The sequence below is a fragment of the Cataglyphis hispanica genome, chromosome 5 (assembly GCF_021464435.1).
Source record: "Cataglyphis hispanica isolate Lineage 1 chromosome 5, ULB_Chis1_1.0, whole genome shotgun sequence".
NCBI classification, from domain to species: Eukaryota; Metazoa; Arthropoda; class Insecta; order Hymenoptera; family Formicidae; genus Cataglyphis; species Cataglyphis hispanica.
Window position 1 is genome coordinate 1,559,461 of NC_065958.1, and position 19,371 is coordinate 1,578,831.

Below are 19,371 nucleotides of genomic sequence, written 5' to 3' on the forward strand. Positions count from 1 at the left end.
TTATGATTATTTTCTACGAGGCAGTTTCTCTGCTTTTCATACGGAATATTTCTCTTAATCATCAACAGAAAAAACAAATTCTTATATTCTCTTACCATTTAATATTAAATGTTAAAAATTAAAAAATTAAAATATTTTTAATAAAATGGGGATAATGTTCGATAGCTTCATTTCTAATAATAAAAAAAAAGAAATAATTTCTTTCAGATTTAACGTAGTTGTGATCCATATGCAAGAATCCCAAGACAGCAATTAAATTTGACGAGTTTGAATGATATAAATCAAAAATTAATTTTGCAAAAATAATATATTCCTGAGTCAATATAAATAAAAATTAATATGAACGAAAATTTGGTTCACTTTCGGTGAAGACATTGAATATATTATTTAAAGTGACAGAAAAATGTGTACTATATATATAAAGGTGGCTTTTGTAAAAGATTATTCGTATCAAATATTCAAGAAAATTAATTGTTCTATTTTTTTTTTTTTTTTTTTTGCACCGAACATTCAAGTTAGCCAGCTAAACATGAAAATAAAAATTGTATTTTTTCCCGCAAAGATCTTAAAGTAAGAAGTTGGTTGACTATGTGATTTTCGAGTGATAAAAGCTTCGTACTTCATTAATCTTGTGACATTTTAAAAAGTCAATGAAAAGAACGATTTGAATTGCATTTAGTAGTGGACAGGTAACGATGTATCTAAATGGAAACCCAATTCGTCCATACGAGCCGTCTGTACGAGTGAACCGTGGAAATTTGTCTCGAGTATCGTAGGAGTACATATATATCCGCGAGGAAAAATAAACGTCATCTACGTATCGCCGTGGATAGAACGGAAGTCGACAAAGATTTCGAGAACAACGCGGCCGAATCGCAAGAGAGGCGAAGTTGCTCGCTGTCATCTCCGTGAAATATTTCGGTCACTGCACATTGTTGCGAGAAATGCACACAGGAACCAGGAGAGATGAAGTGTGAGAAAGGGGTAAAAGGAAGAAGAGGCGGAAGGGGAAGTGGAAGACAGAGAGAGAGAGAGAGAGAGAGAGAGAGAGAGAGAAGGGTGGGTGGGGGGAGGGAGAGAAAATATCCGACACCCCGGTTGGTTGGTCCGCCTCTGTCCGACGGATGACGTCCACGATCAAGCTCCACCCACACACATGCCCCCAGCCAACGCACACACGTACTTACACACACACACACACACACACACACACACACACACACACACACACACTCATATATATCATACACACATTCGTACTTGCGCCTACGCATAACACACGTATACGCACAATGAGACGGTTCTGTACCATCCGGCGTAGTATACACACATACACGCACATAACACATTAAAAGCCGACACACAAATACACACACGCGCGCGCGCGATATCCGCGACACTTGCATGAGCTCCGCGAGCCCTTCAACGGGGCTCGACGAGGAGAAGATAGGCTGCTTTGCGCTCGAAATTGACGAGAAGGATTTGCGAAATATAGTTGCGCATCGTACCTTCTCGGGGGTGATGAGCGGCGTGATGTACGTGGTGACCGCCGTCGTGTACACCTTGCGATGATCACCGGGTGAAAGGAAGCTTGCAGGTCACTCAGTACCACCGTGTACTGGTGTACCGAGTGCCGTGCGATCGGCGCGGTGCTCTTCCTCCGCGAAAGAGGAACGAAGATGAAACGTTTCGATCAAATCGTTTGATCGAACCAGCTGACAGCGATGATTTCGCGCCTCTGTCGAGCACAACACGCGCGTGTACCTGTTGTCCGTGTTGCGAGAGGTCGATCGTGCAACACGTACGAGGTTGATTTCACACTTTCGTGGATCTTGCTATATTCTCACTAATTAGAATGTATCCTGAAGAATCTGCCGAACGAATGTCTCACGATGATGCTTTTTACAACGGACTAGATGAGTAGACGGTTCAGTAGACCATTGATCCGGAAGATCTAATCTCGATTCTCTCTCTCGGTGGCTTTCACAAATCTTTCTCACACTGAAAATTGGACTTGACAGATAATCCAGACGTATGATCGGTACTCGCGCCAAACGTACACTTTTTTCGCGATGCGGAAGACACTAGAAACGATCGTCGAATCTTCGGCGTTACGCGCGAACGTGACGGGACCACTGGAGTAAAATCGAATGTTTTCCCTCTGCTGACAGATTTTTCCTCAATCAGCGATCGACTTCTGTCTGCTCGAAATGCTACCGGTAATCTTGTTTCAGACGAATCGTGTACTCTTCGCTCTGCTACCACGTCACGAGGAGGATACGGTGTGAGACGGATGGATAAACACCCAGGACAGACAGAGAGAAAGAGAGAAAAAGAGGGAGAGAGATTGACTTGCGAGCACACAGGCAGGTGGTCGTCGTCGCGCTCTTCGTCGCCGTACGTCGGATTTAACGCTGCACGCTATGACGCCGAGAACAGAATGGGGCGATCGTGGAGGCCCGGGCGAGTGAAGCCGTAGCGAGGGGAGGTGGAGAGAAGCCGCGCGGGTGGCAGCGTAGTGGGGCGTCTTCATAGAGGGGGCGAGTGAGTATTCCGGGAAGGGGCCCCTTCATCCCGCTCTTTCGCGTCCTCCGCCCTCGAGCGACCGCTACCCCTCCGAGGCGCGCAGGCGCCCCCGGGGTGCTACCGTCGCTCGAGGGGAGTACGTTTTCAGAGGAAGACGAAGGGAGAGCTATCTGAAGAGAAGAGAGAGAGAGAGAGAGAGAGAGAGAAGGACGGAGGAGCGCGAGAGTAAGAGAAAGAGAGAGGAAAGAGCTTCCCTTTTCCCCCTCCGAGCTCCTCTCCTTCTCGTTCGCTTCCTTCCTTCCTTCACCAGCAAGCACACCCCAGCATCGACCGACGCGCCACGCTGCTCCGAGCCGCTTTCGTTCCCTCTCCCCTCCCGCAATCCTCCCCCTCTGCCCACAAAACCTTCTCGCCACGCCGACCCAACGGGAATACTTAATGCCAGGAGGAGAGGCTGACTGTCTGACTGCCTGCGCCAAGCCACGCTCGCTTGACGGCGGGATGGTAGGCGAGGGAGATCAGCAATACGGAAGTTGAAGAGGCTCGCACGAGCCGCCGGATGTTGCTTGCGAACCTTGCGACTACTTGTTACGCGTCCGCGAGTTGACTCCCTGCTAATGACGAGACTTTCTATACAAACTATAATATCATGGATGATATTTTATCGTGCGTCATTTCTATTTATTCCTACTAAATTGTGTGTCACTGTCAATTTTTATCTACTTTTTCTTCGTTTCTTAAAAGTCATATATATTAAATTTTTATTAATTATACCCATTGGCCAGTAGATTTCGTTATATCATTACATATAATATATATTATATATATATATTTAATTTGAAGCATAAAAACTTTTCCAATTACAGTACGGAATTTGAATTGAGATGGAGAGACAGAAATTCTGATAGAAAATTATTTAAAAATTCGACAACGAGCTGACACAGCCGCAATGAAGGTGCAAGGGGCATTCCGTCCGTTCGATATTCTATCGACAGCTGCCAAGATAACGCAACAGCGATGACCCGTCGTCCAAGTAGTTCGAGACCTCGCTCGAGAACGCGGGAGCCCGGTCCGGCCAATATTGACCACTACTACTACTCCCGTCGGATACCAAAGTCAACTGTTTCCTCGGCTCCGCTGCATGGCTGGCCGGAAGCCAGGACCGCCTCTCTCGCACGTCTAACGTCTCGGTGTGAACGTATCCTACGCTTAACGCGGAAGGAAGGAACTAACCTAACCCAGAAAGATTTCATTGAGCCGCAACGTGACTTGGCCGACTGCCAGTACTATGGTCTCTCTACGCGGACTCTCGCAATGATCGGCGCTCGCGCTGAGAAAAGCTGCCATAAGAATCGCCATTTTTTTAGAGAAATATCGCCACTATGGAATGTGCCGTCGAAGCTCCTCGGATATGGTCGAATGGTTCCCGTTATCGCACGAGAGGACCGTTTGATCGTAAGAACCTGGGTGAAGGGAAGTGGCTTCTAGGGAAGTACGTGTACCGATATCGATATTACGGTTTTTTTTTTTCGTTATCACCGGGGAAGATAAGAATGTTTTGTTTGGTTTGTTTGTCTGTCATGCCGGGAGAGAGAGACGTCGAAAACACTAGCGAGAACGGGATATCCTAATACTTGGATGGCGGCGCTTCCAGAGAGAGTCGAAGGGGAAAGGGAAAAGGCGGGCGTTGCTTGCTCGCGTGCATTTGGCTTGCATCCAAAGCGAGACGCTGAATGAACTTGGCGGGAAAACCGCATTGGCGCGTGTTTCCTTCTGTCGTACGACAGACGCGACTACAATGGCTGGCAATATCCTTGCACCGGCTGCGTACAGACGTCTCTATGTTGGAAGATAACGCTGAAGATAACCTCGGAATTTATCGACTTTGTCACGTTAGTATATAAATTTATATTGTCTCAGTATCTTATTTTACGTAATATATATATATATATATATATATATAGTTGAAAAAGTTATTCAATATTATTATGTCACGTAAATACATGTAAAAAAAAATCGGTTTCATCGACATTAATTATCATCAACAATAATTTTATTCACATTCTTATTTTCTTTCCACATTTATCTACGAATATGACAGAAAAATGCATTATTTATTTTTGAAATAATATAACTCAAATGTTAAAACATTTAATCAATTATATTATAGTATAATTGATTAAATGTTTTAACACGCGCGTGTGTGTATGTGAGTATGTTGACACAGATATATTGATTTCAATTACATAATTATAAACTTGTCACTTTTAAATATGATAATTTTCGATACAAAGAATTACAAAAATTAATTTCGAAACTTGGGACTACAATGAATAGCAAATTAATAAATAATCACGTTAATAATTTTCAATTGAAAATTTGAAATTTATTTCTAACTCCATTATCATATCATTGCGGTCCATATTTATGATGTAATAACAGTGCATTACCGCGAAAACGGTTAGCAGTGGGCGAATGACGGATTATTCACTGGCCTCGAGATTTCGGCCAGTCAATGTGATCCCGTAACCGCTTCGATGATCCCACAATAATCATTACTCTAGAGGCTGTCGACTGCCAAGGATGACATGTAATCATGATATTGGCACGTAACTGAGTTATCGCGCCACACGGGAGGGTCCGCCCTTTCCTGGGGTGCTATACGGTCAATGTATATTCCTCTCGGTGACCAGATCGACGAGATGTTAACGCAATTGAATGTACGAGTTGCGTGAATCTCTCTAAGTGAAATGCTTCTCGCTCTTATCACGATGAGAAATGAAAAGTCTGCTTCATATGGTTAATTTCAAACTTTCAAATAACATACGTAATTATTGACATTTAATATTGATGACAAAAATATTGATATTTTCATAATATATCTTAACAAATATTATCTTAGCATATACTATGAATATTTCTTTTAACAAATTTAACCAAATTTTTTTTTTATATTGTATACAACATTTTTAATATAAAATATTTAGTTAACAATTTTTTCATATTTAAATTCTATAATAAATATTTGTAACAATTATTTTACGTTGATTCTTTTATAATATTTGCAGTATCTTTTAAATGTCTATTTCTTTAATCGTTTGTGTTATATAAAAATAATTTGCCTTTCCATTTTGCAAATAAATTTTCAAATCTAATTAACTAAATGATCAAGTAAAAAATAAAATTGCTAAAAAAAATTTAGTTTCATTGTCTACACTTTAGTTCAAAATTCTCAGATATTCAGGATTGCAACATTGAAACTGATTAAATAAAAAAGTACCATTAATTCGATCGCGGAATCGATGAGTGAATTCGTATTCTCGATATCGAAGAAAGAAAATGCCGATGCAGCCTTCAATCCCTTTTAACCCGCCTCTCACAATCGGTATTTGTTTCGGTGACAGTACAAGGGCAACGTGTTTTCGAACAGCAGCCGAGTTTCAGAGACTCGCATGCAAGATGCGCACTGTGGAGGGAAAGGGAGTCGGAAGAGAGAGGAGGGGATCGCTCGATTACGCCGTTCGACCGCAGTAGGAACTCTTCCACGACCCAGTTCGCTCTTTCCCGCATGACGTCGCCGGGATTTTTGGTCGCGATTCTCGGGAGCTCGATATACTTATTCCCCGCAATATGGCTCATCCCGGACGACCCACCTCGCCTGTCTATCTCAAAACCGCTTCTCGATATTCTCTCGACGCATCCTCCTCCATCTCCTTCCTCACCTCCGCAAAACCTGAGAAGCCGAGAATGAGGAACTCAAAACTTTTCTAAAATATTAGACGTTCGACGTGTTCGAAGGGCGTGAGGACTTTTATCCCTTCTCCGCTCGTAGGTCTTTTCCTCGTCTCAATTTTTCTCCCCGTCCCCCCTATTAAATACTTATTCACTCCGAACTCACATCAGTTGCTCACAATTCGTTCAAAGAATTTTCCAAAGTCAGACATAGAGAATGAGAGAAAAAGAGAGAAAAAAAGATGAAGAAGAAGAATCGAAGGGAGAAGAAACGCGAATGGCTGGGATCAAGAAAGCCAGGGGTGGATGGGCAAATAGCTCGAATCACGCGAGCCGTTGCCTCGTAATTAATAGGGCGCACGAAAACGAGCTACTGCGCCATCAGCGACCCTCAAGATCCTCCCAGCGGCTACACATCACCGAGAAGAGCTTGTCCGCCGTAGAGTCTTAGAGTCTCCAGAGATAAGTCTTAATCGATATTGACAATGTTTTACGCGCCCTCCTTTTTCTTAAGGCGATGATAAAATCTGTGGATGTGACCTTAACCACTTACAAAATAATAAATAGTCACAATTACATTACAATCAAAATAAACTTTAATTAGAAGTAAATACTCTGGGCAGTCTGATTAGGAAAAAAAAAATGATAGAACATATGATCGTAAAAGTTGTGAAAAATGAGAGAAAGCAAAAAAGAAAAAGAGAAAGAGAGAGAGAGAGAGAAAATGTTCCACGTAAAAAATATATATGTGCCTACAAAATATCACATCACAATAAAATAAAAATCTATATTTTATTTCTTTACTTTTCAAGTTTGCAAACTATGTGTATTAAACAATTTATTTTTAATTTACTAATTTCAAAAGTATTAAAACCATTTTTTTAATTAATTTTCTTACGTAATCTTAATAAATAATTATAAAAAAAGGATGTAGTGTTAATTAAAAATAATACTAATAGAAAACTACATATAACGATGAAAAAAGAATACAATATTCTTCCAAAATTATCTTTATCGTTTCCAAAAAGTTATTATTTTTTTCAATAATAATAACAGATTTTCGACTAAGCCTGCTTACTGTTTGTTGAGTCTTATTCTTGGCGACTTCGCATTTCGTCAAGATTTCATGCCCTAGAAAATTCAGCTTGTAAGACTGAAATCGCCTTTCGCCAAAATCTTACTCGCAAATCTCGCGCAAAAATTTATATCCTCGTATTAGGTCGTAAGAACGTCTCGCGTTTCCCAAGCATTTATCTCATTCACTTCACGAGGACGACGAGAAGAAAGTGAAGGCAAGGACGAGAGGGAAAGGGCCGCGTCTTGCAAAATTGGCCGAGGTACTTGGCGTAAATCAAAGGAAGGAAATGAATTTTTATCGAGGACAGAAGGCCCCGGATTCGCTTCGGTAGCAGCGCTAGTTCCTTGCTCGATCGTGAGAACCGAGTAAAATCTGCAAAAAAATCGCCGAGAAACTGCGGCGAAACGATACGATGCGATGCTCAGTAGCGTTTTACTCTCGCCTTCGCGAAAAAGTACTCGGAAAAATTCGCCAGCGCGATAAATTTACGAGATTCTCCTCCCTTTTTCCAGCGCGCCCTTATTTTTCTCTTCCCGATGGTCGGTTTTTCATCCAGTGATTAATGACATTAATAAGACAGAGTTACCATCTTCATACCAATACCAAGATGTAAGACTTCTTATCGATAAAAATTATGCTTAGCGGTTTCATTGAATGAGAAGGCATTTAGCGACTATGTGAAAAACTATTTTAATGTAGAATTAACATAAATGAAGCCTTCTTTTATTTTATAAAAAAATAATAAATATTAGGATTTATGAAAAATAGCATATTTACATAACTTATATAATAAACATAATAAAGGTTATTTAATAATATTTCTATTCATTTCTATTTTAATTCATTTTACGATATTCCAGAGAAAAATTACTAGAAAAACTCTATTATACAGTTTTGTATTGAATTAACACGAAATTCATTATGCACTAGTCAATTTAATAGAGAAGTAAATTTTCCTAATAAATTTGACATAATTATCTATATGATTATCATCGATAATAATCTTAATCACTAGGCTATTAAACAATTCATATTTATGTATATAATACCCATATAATATGATTCTTGTTGATGAATTAGTGTTTATTAAAACTAAATAATTCTATCGCTCTGGTGTATAAATATAGAATTTGAAATTGAAATAATGCGTATATATATTTAGCAGTAAAATGTATTTATAAATTTATCCAAAAATATTATGTATTTATTCTTTCATTTTCATGAACTTGTTTACAATTTTTTTTAAACTTTCTTTTACTTTGCAAAAATTGCACAAAGCGAGATCCTCTTTCTCGGCAAAGAGGAAGGAATTACGACCGATCCATCGCATCCGAATGCTGGAGAAATAGCGAATGATTGTAGTTGGCAAACACGTGATTAGTAGAACGCGTCAGAAGCATTTATGTAGGACAGAGTTTAGCAACGTCGCTCGCGCGTTTGCTTAAAGACAGGATGAGAAGGAGGAGGTGTCGTTGAAGGGAGGAAGGGTGGAGAAGGTAACTCTGCGCAAATGTACACGCAGGTGTGTGCCCATAGTATCTCGGTTCTCTGAAGCTCGGTAATGACTCTCGGTCGTTAGATTGGTTTGCGCGTAATATGCCCACCGATGCGACGCTATGTGCTCGATTAATCCGACGACGTCGCTTACTCGCGTGATATTAAGATCCACGTGTACGGAAGAAAATTATCCAGAATATGTAAACAGTTGTAGCATTCGTCTGCGCAAATTAATCTGCATTTTGCAGCGTGTATTTAATAGTGTTTAGAAGGAAACGTAACGTTTTATATTAACTAATAAAATATTTTATATTAATTAATAAAATATATACTTTTCTTAAGTATTTAATTATATTAGATTATATAACGTATTAATTAAAATTAGTATATTTATAATAAAATCTAATAAATGTAGAATTTACGTACTTCATTATATGACATAACGCGATATGACATATTTTAGTTGTCAAGATTTGCAAAGTTTGGATTATTACGCTGCGCGGTGAGAATCCAAAAAGAAAAAAAATCTATTACAGAAATGTTACGCTCGTGCAGATACTGTTGCAAGAAAGCGAAATTCCTTCTATTCGTGTAAACCTTTAAGAAGTGGATATTGCTCGTTTCGCACCTCTTATGACGTTGATCGTAAGAGGATCAGACTCGGGGGATTTACGGTTCTTTCGACAAAAGTACGACAGAGTATAAAATAGCGCACTCTCGGAATAGTCGTGGAACGTAGGTACAAAATGCAATCTTTGTCATCAGATTCCATTCTAAGTACACTTACTCGCGTTTGACCAAGAGAACAATTTTTTTTTGTATGATTATTTACGTAGGAACGTATAAAATATTTCACTTACATCTTGATAATAAATCATGTGAAATCGACACTTTACATAAACTTTCAAAATTGCATCGCTCGCTACATCTATCTTGCAACAAAATATTATATATTGCAAATCTAGTCTTCGACGCGATATACAAAGTATCTTATAAATGCTTTCAATAATGCATCAAACGCGAATAATTAAAAGCGCCGATCAATAAAGACAAATTGAAACCGTTCATCACATTAAAATAACATAACATCAATAATGAAAATACACAAATAGAGTCCGTCATATACGTATTGATAGCGCGAACTGTGTATATCTTTCGCTCGGAAGCAATCAAATTCAAGACATGTGATTACACGTACAATTTTCAGCTATCCCGTCAATCAAGAATGAAATTCGATCGTAGATGGAAATCTGATTGGTCAGATGTATTTTGATGCGTAAGCAATCTCAAAAAAAAAAAAAAGAAGAGGAAAGTAACACGCGTGCGATAGAATCCCGCGTTCGTTACACGGTATCGACTCTATTTCACGCTCATCAGCCGCGCGAGCGTCTAGAAAACTTCAGAGGGTGAAGAGAGGAAATCTCGTCTCGGTTCTTCGCCGGGTGCTCTCGTCTCCGGTCTTGATGTCGACTATGGTCGCGAGCTCTCGAGGGCCTCTCCGCGCGACACAAAGACGAAAGAGACCGTGAATACGGAGATGGAGCGGGATCGACGTCAAGTCGAAGAGAGGGGTGGGAGGGGAGGGAGAGTAAAAAAAGGGGATACCACGATGATACACGGAGGAAACGGCACGGCATGGCACGGCACGGTGACTTTTCGTAAACATAATGAAACTGCCTGGTAATCTTAGAAGCGCCGCTCGTCTCGCGCTAGTCGGCCGACTTAAATATCTCGAAATGGATCTTGCCTTCACTCTGGTAGCAGAGGCGCTGGATTTGGCGGCCGACAACATGCGCGTGGTTGCGGTTTCAGATATTACATCGCAGCCGCGCGCGCGTCTGAGGCCCCCGCGTGAATTTCCTGACACGAAAGAGCCTCACAGCCGCTGCGTATGATGGTTTTCACATTCGAGAAGATCAGGACTTTGAGCGCGATTTCTCTCAATCTCCCAGCGACGATAGGGAGGGAATTTAATATTCTCATCTCAATTGTAGAAATAGCGAATCGGACTTTTTGCAAAATGTGCACCGCGGAATATATTATGAGAAATGTACAGTGTATTATTAATACTTTCAAAAATATCAATTAGTAACTAAGTCTACGATTATGTATACATTGTGTAACATTATACTCGCACTGTTGCACCAATTTCATATTTCGATGTGTAACTCGATATTATAATACGCGCTTAGTAGTATAATAATGACAAAACATTGGTTGCTATAATGGCACCGATATATTATGTATTTCGGTGCCAATTAAAAGAAAAACGCAAAGAGAACGCATCGTCTGATTGCACTACTTATGACAGCGCGCAGATTGGCGCTTTTTTACTTTTGAGATTAAGAATTATTAATTGATGTTATATTTTCTTTTCAGAATATATCGCTGATCGTCAACAAAGAGAAAACGCGAAGAAAGATAAAATCGTCACGCAAAACATTAGTCCGTATTGTCAGTTTCATTTAGCGTCACTTATATCAAGTGAAGTTTATATCAAATGCAGTTGAAATTTATTAAAGATCGCATCCAATTTCTAACTTGATATTAAATTCACGCTGAAAATACGAACATGAATAATAGATATTATATATAATGTACGAATTATAATGTCGAATAATACTAAAATATGATTTCCAGAAATTTAATTTTAATTTTCTAATTACATTAAGGTGATCATTATTTGTGTATACATTTTTTAAACTCGTTGCTGTACTTAAAGAAGAAAGATATCGATTGCTTTAAATTCCTCTTCGCGAAAGCTCCGTCATGCAAAGTTAAAATTTAATGTAATAATGTCTAGCTGGTGACATTTTTCAGATTTGATATCGACTCTCGCCATCGTGATATCAGAACTGCTGATTTCCCAACCTCTCGCGTATTTTCAAACGATAATTTTTAGGTCGGGCGCAACCTCGATCGACGCGTTGTAATCAACCGCTCTGTAATTAAGAGCGTCTCCCTCGAAACGCGACTTCGCGATCGGCAATGAGCGAGATAAATACGAGAGCGAGACAGTTGCTTTAATTTAGAATTTCTCCTTGCTGCTTTCTCACGGGAGAGACTCACCGATTAAATGCGCGATACGAGCCGCCGACAGAAAATGCCTCTTCGATTCTTACCTGCAACAAAAAGGCAACGAGCATTTTAATCAAACTGTCGTCGGGTGAGATAAGAATAGGGAGCGTCTTGCGTTGGCATTTAGAAAGCGATTTCTTTCATTCTATCTCGTCCTTCGAGCCCCTCCCTCTTTCATGTTTCAGCGATATAAGTCTTGTAAAGAAAATGTGTAAAATAATTCAATTATAAAATAAACCAATATGTATTAATCACATTCTTTCGCATAAATTCTACTCAAACGATTAAAAGTATTGCGGGGCATGTCGGAATAGAGGGTTAAATTTGGAACGGTCGACGATCATGATGAACTTAACTAAGTTTATATTCGGTGCAACAACGGTGAAAGAGCGCACTGGATCGTAGCCAGTCTCGCCAAAGCGTCCTGTACACAATCAATCTGTTAAACGCACTTATTTATCCTTGCCCGTCGGGACGACGAGGCAACGTTGGAACGTCGGGACGTCGATGTAGCTATTAACCACGGAGATATATTTGGCGATGGTCGAGCGAGCGTCTGTAAAACTTATTTTATCGGAATTAATTAAGGTACATCCGCTAAATAATCGAATAATCTATTTGGATCGTTCATCGATAAAAAATTATAAATTATCGAACATAAATTATCGTAATTATCTTTTTCTTTTTATTTACGTGTTTTATGTTTTAAAAGCATAATGGAAATTTTCTCCATTTCCTGGACAAATGACTTGTCGACAAATTGACAAAGCGAACGTCTCGGCTCAACGAATCAGTTAGTCAGTTCTGACGCTGCCTATCCGCCGAGTGGACACAAAGCGTGTCAGGGGTGGCTATAAATCTCAACGGGCTCTTGATCAAACGATCAACTAATACCGGATCGTGAGAGGCTCGCTCTTTCCCCCGGAGTCGTGTCAGTGCTCCTTGCCCCTTCGTCAGGAACCTACTCGGTTACGGGATAATCCCAGCTGCATTACCTTGATGAGCTCCGGAACTCCGCCTCCTTCCTGCCTCCTCTCCCAATCTCTCTTTCTATCTCACCAAGAGATTCCGGCTTATTCTCGGCGTTAGGCAAACGCGTGATTAAAGATCGCGAGTTGCATTGCTACAACCTCTATTCGCACGTGCGTAAATATATACTTATACAGACGCGAATTACAGGCACGTGCCGTAATTCCGTATCGGCGTAGAGTGGATGGATATTCATTCGATGGATTGTTGCCGCTTAAAGACGTAGCCTGGTGGCAAAGCTAGAGGACGTTGCGATACATCGCGTGAGGTGGAAAGAGATCCCCGGGAGAGGCACCTTCCATTCAGAGACCGAAGGGAAAGATCGCCTGAGCCGGATCTCGCGGAGAATTTCTGACGTAGCTAATATATCCTACATCACTCTACTCAGCTCGGGCTATCCAGATCTCGGTATCGCGAGAGCTGATTTCCGGTCGGACAACCTCCCCCGAGAATTCCCCACACAAGATTGCTCACGGTCAGATAACGCGACTAATTTACTCGTAGTATTTTTCGTCGAGATAAGAGTGTAATGGCGGGTCGAAGAAATTCCCGCGGGATATCAAGAATAAAACATTCATTGTGTATTATACAGCGAAAAATTAATAAAATAAGCTTTTTAAAAAGGATAGAAATGAAAATCACAACAAACGAGTTTTTAATTTTAATTCAACCCTTAATCCCCCGTCCAATTGCTCTCCCGCGTTTAAAACACTTGGGATAAAATGAAACGCGATAGCAACAAACCGACGGAAGTCAACCGCGGCATTTCGCAAATTTCATCACAAGAACGCAGCCGTCGAAGTTCTGAGCGCGAGACTTCTAATCTCGACGAAGAAGGAGAATAAGATGGCAGTGAGCGGGAGGGGGTGCGAGATTAAAGCAGGGGAGATTGTTCGGAGGCACCGAGCTCATCTTAGTTGCTCGTCTAAATCTCTCCCTGAACGGACTAAACAGACTCCAGTGGCAATACGTAACAACTATTAGCGAACCGACATTCATCTCGTTTAACTCGAGTTAGCGGCCGCGTTATAAACCAGGAGCCCGTGTTAGCAAACCATGTTGCTTAATACAAATGTTGATAGCGAAAATCGTTTCGCTAATTTATACAAAATGATACAGCCTATTCAAACGCATTAATCAATATTAATTTATTTGTCGCGTATTATCTTCTTTCGAAAAGATACAAACAAATTTTTATGCTAACTCAATCTTTCTTTTTCTCTCTCTCTCTCTCTCTCTTTCTCTTCGAGATAAAATTTAAAGATAAAATTATTTACAACAAAATTTAATTAATGTAATAATTAAAGATAATAAAGTTCTCATATCATTACTAATACTAGTAACAATTTTGCTATAATAAATTTTAGAAAATTTTAAGAACGCACACAACTGAATTTTTGTTCTGAAAAAAAAAAAAAAAATAAACATCCAAATACTTTTTCGCATACAAAGACAGAGAGAAATGAGGAAAAGGCTAATTTAACCTGAAATGTTTCGCTTTAGCAGACGAGATGTCAAAGGCCAACAATATCGCGGTTTACACATTCCAAGAGTATTCGGCATTCATTCCAAACACGTCCGCGACATATTATGTTATTAGCCAAGTCAACGAGCGTAAAGCGGTGAGAAGCGGTTAGGAAGCACACCTGGAGAAACTGTCCCGAGGACCGAGTACAGAAAAGCCGGAGGGCATAGGGGACGTAAGCTTGTTAACGAATATGCGGGATGCGGGGCGACTCGCGGGACAAACCCCGCGCAAAATGAACGAGTAAACGTCAAACGACTTTTCACACATTAATCATCCGAAAGCACGCCTCTTGATAAGCGAACTTCCCTCGGCAATTAACGCTAACGGCATTAATTCCTTTCGACAAAGCGATCGCTTAACCAAATACGGAAAATGCGGTTTTTGTACCGGGTCCCTATTAAATTTTTCCTCATTAAAGTGACCGTTACCGCTAACGTAACTGAATAAGCGGAGATGATGAAAATTAAGTTTTTTCTACCCATTCCCTTTATTATCGTCTTTTTCTTCGGTCTTTATCGATTCTTTTACGCAAAAACATAGCGTGAGGAATTCGATGAGAAAAAGATTCTCATCTAGGCGTTTCTCTTTATTTGTCTCGCTGTATAAATCTCTCACCTCCGCTCACAAGCCTCTTCTCCAGTCCCTCAATCCTTTTCCATTTCGCTCTTCTGACAGAAACTCCGTCGATCCCCAAAGGAGACACAAGTAATGCCGGGATTATGTAAACGTCATTCCAGCGAAACACGCATCTGTTCGGACGTATTCAAATTATTCGACTGACATACAATTGTAAACGTCTCTCGTATAGCTCGTGAATATCTCTGATTAATGCAAGCATATCTCTAAATGATATTGTTATGAAAAAATTGTTTCATCAGCTTTGATCTAGCCCTAAAGCTATAATTAATTATATAACATTTTTTTATATTTTGATTGATTTCACATGCTCTTCACTCGATTATTCCAATCAAATTTATAGATTATTTAAATCATTTACAGATTTTGTTTTTACACAGATATATTTATCTTTATATCTGATTTTATATTCCATCATGTCAGTCACAAATACTTGAGAACTTCTCAACTTTCAGCACGTTGTTACGCGCATTCAATCAGCGTAACGATGTTACATGAAAAGGCGCTAATTTACGCTACTTAGCGATTCCGTTTCGCACAAGTGCGTTGCAAATCTTTTACAAGCCTGTACTAACAAACTACTATTAACTAACCGCTCTCATTGGCGTAAAATAATATAACATGAATATATGATATCCCTGCGGCATATCTTTATGCTCTCCCGAATCTCTTCTAATCCATTTCTTGTTCACGTTCACGCCGGAAAGTCGAAGTCTATTCAAGTCCTTGTAATTGGTATCCACTATCCTCGCCGTCTTCGCTGATGCACCATACACTTGGTGTCCCAATTTAATATGACTTATGCATATTCAACGGTTTTCCGTCTACATCTATACAGGAGAACGGTGCGCGCACTACCTATCGTAAAATGAGGAACAAAAGCTAGTCAAATTTTGTGATTTTCCAGTTCTTACCTAACACGTGCTAAAATTAAGTGATTAAGAAAATTCTGGAATAAAGATAGAAAAAAAGATTCTCAATCTTGACATATATAAATGCAAATTTGAAAAAAGAGATTTTTTTCTTTTGATTGGGCTATACTATTATCTTTGATAATTTTCAATTTGTATATGATTGTAATTTGTAATAACAAACGATAAAATAACGAGGAAAAATCAAGTTACAAGTTATTAAAATTATAAATTAAAAAAAGAGCAATATTAAAACGTCTTATTTCTATAAAAACATTAATTTGTCTCTCTCTCTCTTATTGAGTAAAAATTGTATAACAGATAATTGCGTGTCATCAAAGAAGATCTCGCGATGTCATAAAAGATTGCGACGCTATCGACTTCCGCGAGGTTACACGCGGCGAAATAATATTCCGCGAATCCGAATGACGTAGGGAAGAGGAGCGGGACGAAGAGACAGACAGATATAGCGCGTTCCGTAACTTTTCCCTTTATCCGCTCATCCCGACGTCGTCTGCCGGGACCCGACAATGAATGGATGTCAAAAACGCAGCAATTAATTCAGCCCTGCGGGGAACAAAGGCGTAAGAATACCGTCGACCGTCGTCTCGTACTCCAGAGAAGTTCTTCCTCGACCGGGGGGACTCGCCTCGCCGAGGAGAGATGAGATGAGAAGAGGATGAGAAAGAGAGAGGGGGAGGAGGAGTAAGAAGGACGGATAAGAGGGATGGGAAAGGGAGAGGAGGAGGGGAGGGGAGTATAACTGGCAGTGAGGTAGCAACGAGCGGCGGTGCACAATAGTCGGATCATCCAACTTTACTTTGCTTATTGTAATTCAATTTCACGGGGCGTCCGCCTGTTCCTCTCCCGGCGTACTCGCTTGCTCGCGACCTCTTCCTTATTTCTCTCTCTTTCCGTCCCTGACGTCTTCCTCACCGCGTGATTCTCGTCGGATTATAGCGAGAGGGATAGGGAGGGGGAGGGGGAGGGAAGAGAGTGGAAGCCGAGCGTCTACCAACTGACGCGAGAGATGGACTTGACAACTGTTTAACATCCTTGCTTACAATGCCGATCTCGCAAGACGGTCGTGATCGCATCGCATCGCTAGTACCTAGGTGCGCTACTCTCGACAGAGTTTCGCGGTTTAACTCGGTTTCCCCACATTCTATAATTTACGACGGCGTGTAACGCGCGCGAGGCGTTTCTTCCGCCTCTCTTCCATTGTCGCGAGCGTTTTACTTGTCCGACGTGATTTTCAACGAGACTATTCAGAACGTAACTGTTAAATATATGGTTTAATTTAGTTTATTGTCTTTGTAAATTACGCTAACATAACTCAACGTAACTACCAATCTCTTCCACCGTTTTGGTTTTCTCGCAAAGTAGCGCGTGTTTTCCTGGAATGCCTCCAACTACCAATCGATTATACGATGTAAATTGATATAAATTTATTCTCCGGTTTGAAGAATATAATCTCCGCAAGCCTCTCTGTCAAGATTAGTGAACGTACCAGTAGTGATCCTGCTCGATTAAGATAGCTAGAATCAAAAACAGACGCATGAATCCCTCGCGGTGGTGCTGTCAAGCATACAAGGTAAACATCGGTAACTGCTTGGGCGGTGAAGAGTAAGAGGGTTGCATTCCCGAGCAATATCTTGCACCAAATTGTGCACGGCACGAGACACTCCCTCCTTTCCTCTTCCAACCTCTTCCACTCACGTCCGCCGTTCCTCGCGTTCTCCGTCCGTCTCTTTCTCCCATAGCTCCTCGTCTTCATCTCCCTCTCTCTCTCTCTTTCTCCTTTACCTGATTCACCGGCTGTGCTTCAACCGGATGGCTTCCTAGCAATGCCACGGCAAATACGTGAATGTTGACTTAGCCAGCTATCAGACCTGGTACCGGCGCGCTTTATTCGAGCTGACTAAACATGCCAACTTAGATTGCCATAACACTGCGCGAGCTACCCGTCACCAAGATTTCCCATTTCCACCCCGGTAATGCACGCGACTTCGATCTCTCGATCCGCGAAGACTCGAACGATAATATCCCGATCATCGTAATACAGAAATTACGCATGCAACATCATGTCAACATTCATCGAGATAATCTTTGTTTGCGAATAACGATTCTAAGAGACTCTAGAGTGTAAATTATTTTATATCTTTTCAAACAAGATCGACGGCATTTCAAGATCATTCTGAATCTCTCTCTCTATTCAATGTCAATTAAATATAAAAATTCTAAATCTTATTTATAAATGTTATAATTAATTTAAAATTCATATAATGATAACAATACAATTCTCACGTACAATAACCATTGAAAAATAAATATTATTCACTAAAATGTCACTTCTACATAAAATTAAAACAATTTAACAAATGAGACAAATATTTGCGCATTGAGTGAATTGCAGAGCCTTATCTTAAAATTGTAATTAACTCAGGTTTTAATGCAGGCAACGAGCGATCCATGCTACGCGAACAAAAGAGAGATTAACATTAAATTAGCTGATATAAATGGCGCGCGCGCACTCGTTCCTGATTTATTCTCTCGCACTTATCAGGCGCGACTTTGATCGAGCGCGACGCAAACGGTTATCGCCATCGGACACGGTTGGCTGGACTCCAGCGCGAGCGCGGCGGCTATTACGTAAACAAAGGCAAGACGAGGAGCCCGATGTAAATCACGTGGCGAGCATTATATCAGGAATTAGCCGGGCGCGGCACGTGGCCACGCCGGAAGATCGAACCGGTCCAGCGACGGCGGACCGGTTCCAACGGAGCCGGTGATCCTTTTTGAGTTACCGCCTAACTCCATTACACGCCCTTTCGCTAATCTCTGCCCGTCTGCACTCGCGCGAGCAGGTGCATCCGCGCTCCGTTACCCACAACTCCAGTTATCTCCGTTACACTTCAATCAACATCGAGAGCGATCTGCGCATTCAGGACTACGTGCAGGTTCCATTTTGACGCGGTACGCGACGTATCTCTTAATTGCGTTCTCCTTATCCGTTGCGCTTACCGCCAAAAGCCACTTCGTGGCGTACAACACGTACAACGTAAATAAGCGTACGAGAATACAGCATCCCCGGTCGATCGCATCTTCTTCTAATGAAAGATAATATAGTATTGAGTAGAAGCTTAGTAATATTGCGACGTGTAACATTGCGAAAACTGAGATATTAGAGACAACTATTGCAAAATGTTTTTATTATAACAATGTGAAATGTAATATAGCTGGGAAAATGTCAAAAGCGATTGCAGCAAAAAATGCGTGACAGAAGCAAAGAAATTAAATTTTATATACAAAAATTGTATTTATTCATATGATAATATTTTAATCCTATTTCGAAA

The 19,371-nt window shown here is 40.6% G+C and overlaps 1 protein-coding gene across 3 annotated transcripts in view; it reads right to left on the reverse strand.

Annotated features, from left to right (window-relative positions):
• The window catches only part of LOC126849779 (RNA-binding protein Musashi homolog Rbp6), a 590,853-nt gene that overhangs the window by 185,831 nt on the left and 385,651 nt on the right, over positions 1–19,371 (reverse strand). The window contains exon 1 of one of the 3 annotated variants that reach the window (XM_050592008.1): positions 1,509–2,414. The exons of the other annotated variants lie outside the window; for them this stretch is intronic. The gene's annotated coding sequence lies outside the window, so the exon portion shown is untranslated. Of the gene's footprint in view, positions 1–1,508; positions 2,415–19,371 lie in introns of those variants that run through there. 3 annotated transcript variants of the gene reach the window in all.